Source organism: Nicotiana tomentosiformis, chromosome 8 (assembly GCF_000390325.3).
Source record: "Nicotiana tomentosiformis chromosome 8, ASM39032v3, whole genome shotgun sequence".
NCBI classification, from domain to species: domain Eukaryota; kingdom Viridiplantae; phylum Streptophyta; class Magnoliopsida; order Solanales; family Solanaceae; genus Nicotiana; species Nicotiana tomentosiformis.
In genome coordinates, this window is record NC_090819.1 from 124,859,843 (window position 1) to 124,866,144 (window position 6,302).

The 6,302-nt window shown below is 32.3% G+C and overlaps 1 long non-coding RNA gene across 1 annotated transcript; it reads right to left on the reverse strand.

Annotated features, from left to right (window-relative positions):
• Positions 1-230: 230 nt before the first annotated feature.
• Positions 231-1,286, reverse strand: LOC117277580 (uncharacterized). Its single transcript, XR_004507881.2, has 2 exons — positions 1,186-1,286; positions 231-1,092 (listed from the first exon to the last, which is right to left on the reverse strand). It is a non-coding gene; the product is annotated as an uncharacterized lncRNA (long non-coding RNA).
• Positions 1,287-6,302: the final 5,016 nt, after the last annotated feature.

Genomic DNA, 6,302 nt, shown 5'->3' on the forward strand with positions numbered 1-6,302 from the left:
AATAATTTCATTTTTATATTAACACATAGAATCATATATAAAATTCACCTAGGAGAGAAGATAACTTCAACATTCAGACTTCGAAAGGTCCACTCATTTATCCATGCTTATGAGTCGTGACAACCATAAACACCTAGTTGCTTAGAATAAAAACCATAATTGCAAGCTGATGTTTAGAAGGAACGGAAAAGATCAAGAAGCAATGAGGCCAACAAAGAGAAAAGAAAATCTGACAAATATTAGCTATTAACTTACAGAAAAGTATAACATCAAAAGATAAAGCCTTATATACTTACCTAAAACCTGATCATATCAATCTGGAGATTGACCAAGGCATGCATTTATTCAGCATCAATCTTAGCTGGGATGTTCTACGTCTTAATCGTTTGTCTTAATTTTCTGGAGTTTATAGAGATTATTTGTTCCAATTTCCTGGACGAAATAGCGACTGGGTAAAAATCCCACTTCAAAAGATGATTATGATAAATTTATGAAACGTTTATCTCCTGCTTGCTAAGTTCCTCTCATTTAGTTTCACCTGTGGAAGTTCTTTCACACCTCGAACATAATGGTCAAAACCGTAAGTTGATGACATTGTGAATTTGCTGGAAAAAGAAGACTGAACAAATTCTTCACGAATCACCTATCGAGAAGGAGATTCATTTATTAGTCAGGCAATTTTACAAACTCCTCAATCAAAATAAGAAAGCACTCAGTTGATATTCTTTGTCTCCAAAAATCTCACTTATCAGGCTCTCTCGATAAAAGAAATGGGAATCTAATATCTAGAGGATTCGTAGTAGAACTGCAATTATGTGCAGAGGTTAGCTACAATTATTTGTTTATATATTTTGATAATGATGGTGTCAAGGTTAGATTGCGTGCACTTCGACTAATTCCATTGGGAACCCGCTACCTCCCACCAGCACAGACACTGATAACTTTGTCAGACAAGGCTAAGACAAATGAGAAGATATAACTTAGTGTGTTTGTTTCCACTGGAATTTTAACCTGAGACCTTATGGTTTTGCACTCACTTCATTGACCGCTAGGCTACACTCTTGGGTGCTTTTCGTAGTAGAACTGAATAATCTGCAGAGGTTAGCTACAATTATAACATGACTTATACGAATACTAAAGTAAAACCCGTCTATATGACACCAAAAGCTCCAGATTATGGTATACCATTTGCTGGAGATGTAAAGATCTATGTTTTGTCCCTCTTTGTTCTGCATCTTGGCTGGTGGTCTTGAATACTGAGTTTAAGCTTTTAAACAACCTTTTTCACAACACAACCAAATCAGCATTAAGAAAGAAACTTATAATCTTTTCTGATTTATTCTACATGAGTATTATGCCTTTTCCAGATATGTGATATTTAAAGGTCACAAAGTTTGTCTTTGAAGATCACACAAGTGCATTTACCCAATAATTCCTACAAGTAATTTCCTCAAATGAACGAAGGAACGTCCCAGTTAAAATTGTTGGGCCCGTGCTTAACACATCTGGTACATATATAAATATGATTAAGAGAGTAACTAACTGAACCAATTTCTCCTTTTCTTTTTGAATTTACAGAAAAAGATTGCTCCAATCAATTAAGTAGAAGATGGCTCACTTTTTAACCCTTTATCACTCACTACCACGGTAAATTAATACCACTGTTATAAGAAAAATCAAATTATAGTGAATGTCTATTCTTCCTCCATGATCTTCTCAAATTCTTAATGACATATTCAATGACATATTTCTATGCTTAATGACATATTCAATGACATATTTTTCTTCACTTTTCATGCCTATATAAAGGCCTTGTAATAGATAGGAAAATATACACAATTGAAGAAGAAAATATCTTCTTTCTCTCTATCTCCATTTCTTGTTCATGTTTTACTAAATTGCTTTTATTTCATAACAACATGTCTTGTTCATGTTTTACTAAGTTGCTTTTATTTTATAACACGTTATCAGCACGAATTGCTCATTTCATGATCTTCTACGTCAAGACTATGTAAATTATATGCAGGCAATGAGATCAAGTACAATGAAAAATGTCTTGGATGATAATACAAAGATAAGTTTTACATAAACCCATTCATACTTTCATATCTTTGCATTAACTTTATATGCAGTGTTTAGTAAAAATATATTTTTCAATTGTATCCAGTGAAATAAAGAACTGAAAATGTATGTCTTTATTTGCTACATCTCTTATAGGACAAAGATAATATTCCAACGTATATATATGTTCTGACCTTTTACATACTATGATAGATAATTATTAAGGTAATTTAGTAATAATATTTTTACCATAACATGATGTATTTCATTGAAAATAAAATTGACATATATCCTAATGAAATACATCATGTTATGCCAACGCATTATCTATCAACGCATTATGGCATAGCATATTTTTATATGGGTAAAGCATTGAGTTTGAGTCCTAATGCACCATATTGATAATAATAATAATAATAATAATAATAATAATAATAATAATAATAACTAAAGAAAAAATAATATAATTTTCATGAAAAAGCATGAAGCTTGTCCCACTTGATTTGCTCCATTCTTGAAGTGAATGTGATAGCAGTGCATGATAAGCCTAAATAAAGACAAAGTGGTAGACCAATGAATGCGGGCGGGCGAAAGACCAAAATAATAATAGTTATCACTATGATAATTATAAAAAGGGAGAAATTCTTTGAAGAGAATGTGACTTGTGATAAACATTGAGATTGCATACTCATTCCTGAAAGCGAATGTGAAAATATATATATGATAAAGATTATGCATAATAATGTACTTGTGCATAGTTGGATAAATACTACAACTCACCTCTAAGAGAGGTTTGAGACAAAGAAAGATAATGAATATTATTGTGTAGTTACATGAATATATCATTGGTCGCATGCATGTGATACGCCAAAAAATATTTTGTCATGCCTTATGAAAGTTATTAAAAGCAAAATTAAAGTAAGAAATTATTTTGCTTGTGATGATTTTGAACATGACAGTTATTATGATATGATTCTCTTTGTGAATGAGACATTCATTATATGGATGGTGTGACAAAAGATCTTGTAGTACAAAAGCAGTTAAGAGTTCTGAAAGAACTAATTTATTACTACCCGGATGAATGAAATTGTTCATAACATTAATATTGTAGTAAGTATCAAAAGAAATATTTTGATTTACAAATATATTAGCCAAATTGGTTGGCATATTGAGACTATAAATGAAAAAAAGATTGAATATCTTTATATTACTATAATCATACCAGGTAAGTATGAAAGGTTACCTGACTTTTTTTCTATTTGTACTACACAAGTATAAGCATGATGATGCAATCACAAGCCACAAGTAAACTAGAGGTTTACTGAAATAAATATTAGTTGGCATGACCGGTTGACCATCTCGATTCAATTATGATGCGAAAAAATTAATTGAGAATTATATTGGCATATATTGAAGAAATATAAGATTCTTCAAGAATTTTCTTGTACTGCTTATTCTCATGATATACCAGTTAAGGTTGGGATTGAATTCTTTGATTTCTGAAACGAATAAAAGGTGATAAATATATGGGCCCAGTCACCTTCTATGTGGACCGTTTACTATTATATGATTTTAATAGATGCATCTATTATATGATCACATGTGCATTTATTATCAACTTGTAGTTTGGCTTTTGCAAGATTGATTGATCAAATTATTAGAGCACAGTTCCAGAATATAAATTATGATGATTTATCTTGATAACACTAGTTTAAATCCAAGTTGGTTTAGCAGAAATTGTATGCCTCCAATTATATCTAAACCATTGGTTATGAGAACAAAATTTTCAAAATAAAATTTGGTATGTGATGTATTATTTAATATACAATAGTATTTGTACGCATCTAGCCAAGTTATAATAAGTTCTCCCTATCACAATCGGTTCAGGGTCAGGAACCAAATAATTTTCATCTAAAAATATGAATGTGCTATATGATTTAATTATTTCACCACAATGCACAAAGATTGATCCCCAAATAAGGTTAGGGATATGTGTTGGTGATCTCAACAATAGGGAGAGAAAATGGGAAGCTGAAAAAGTAATGCATATAATGAATTATTATGAGTACATCGAGATCCTCGTACGAGAAAATGTGAACTTGAAATTCAAGTGATAATTCATTTGCAAAATATTGCCAGATGTATTTGCTGACCCAAAGCTAAATGTCATATTCAGCTGCTAATGCTCCAAATAAAATAAAGTTCATAATGAATAGAGTCCATGGCATGCATAAAGTATAATAGACTAATCGGTTCCAAAGATAAAACTCCTTGAAAAAGGAGAGGAGAAAATGTTCAAGATGGTCATAATAAAGAGGCAAGTGCTCTAGAAGAGTACCACGACATAACACTTCATAAGATCTCATGGGAGAGGCTCAGGTACCTGAAAATAATAAGATAAAAAGATCTCAATAAGTTATGTCTTTATTGGGTAATAGTAGAACCGATATAAAATGATCGTCGACGATATTGTTAATATAATGTAGCGCTCAATATTATTAATATTGACGAGGATCTTGAGCTCAAATCTGTCATGAAATTTGGACAGATAAATGATTGGCCAAATGAAAAATACGCAATGAAAATTGATTTCACCTGAAAAATATGAAGTTGGACGGATAGTCCCAACACCTGAAAGTATAAAGCCAGTGGAGGTATAAATGTGTTCTTGTGCGAAAAAAAAGGTCAAGTCGATAGACATAAAGACGACTTGTGTCACAAGAAGATTTGTAAATATCATGGGATTGATTATATAGAGACATGTTCTCTTGGGGTGGATGTCGCCATTTCAGGTTTTAATTTGGCAATACAAAAAAAACGTGATATGCGTATAATAGAAATCATTGAAGGATTTAAATTGTTCTGAAGCATATTAAGGTTTCCAAAAATTTTATTAAATAAAGCTTCAAAAAACCTTATACGGATTGAAACAATCAGGGCGCATGTGGTATAATCGCCTGAGTGAGTACCTGTTGAAAGAAGGGTACAAGAATGATTCAATTTGTCCTTGTGTCTTTATAAAAAAGATCTGGATCTAAATTTGTTATAATCACCGTGTATGTTGATGATTTAAATATCATTGAAATTCCTAGGGAGCTTCCTAAAGCAGTAGAGTTTCCTAAAGTAGTAGACTATTTAAAGAAATAATTTGAAATGAAAGATCTTGGAAAGACAAATTTTGTCTTGGTCTACAAATTGAGTATATGAAAGATGGAATTTTTGTTCATCAATCAACATACACTAAAATGATTTTAAAGCGATTTTATATGGATAAAGCACATCCATTCCGACCTCATGAAAATAATGAAGAGCTTCTTGGTCCCGATATACCATATCTTAGTACAATTGGTGCACTAATGTATCTTTCTAACATTACAAGGTCTGACATAACTTTTTCTGTTAATGTCTTAACAAGATATAGCTTTGCTCCTACAAGGAGACATTGTAATGGAATCAAACACATATTGCGGTATCTAAAAGGGACTACCGATATGGGATTATTTTATGGCAATGATTGCAGTCCTGATCTTGTTAGTTATGTCGATGCTGGGTATTTATATGACCCACAAAAGGTTCGATCTCAAACAGGCTATGTGTTTACATATGGAAGGCACTGCCATATCTTGGCGGTCGACTAAGCAATCAATCGTGGCTACTTCATCTAATCATGCTGAGATAATTTCTATTCATGAAGCAAGTCGAGAATGTGTATGGTTGAGGTCTATAATACACCTTATTCGAGAAAAATATGGTTTGAAGTGTGACAAACTACCCATAATTTTGTATGAAGACAATGCAGCATGCATAGCCCAGTTGAAGGGAGGATTCATAAAAGGGGATATGACAAAGCACATTTCACCAAAGTTATTTTTCATACATGATCTTCAAAAGAATGATGATATCAATGTGCAACATATCCGTTCAAGTGATAATATGGCTGATTCGTTCACCAAATCTCTACCGACGTCAACCTTCAAGAAACTTGTGTACAAGATTGAGATACGAAGGTTCAAGGATGTGAAATGATACTCTCATCAGGGGGAGTTAATACGTGTTGTACTCTTTTTTCCTTATAAGGTTTTGTCCCACTGGGTTTTCCTTGCAAGGTTTTTAACGAGGCAACCAAAAGGCGTATTTCTAAACATGTGTACTCTTTTTCCTTCACTAGGATTTTTTTGCCATAGGGTTTTTTCCTAATAAGGTTTTAACGAGGCACATTATCTATGGACATCCAAGGGGGA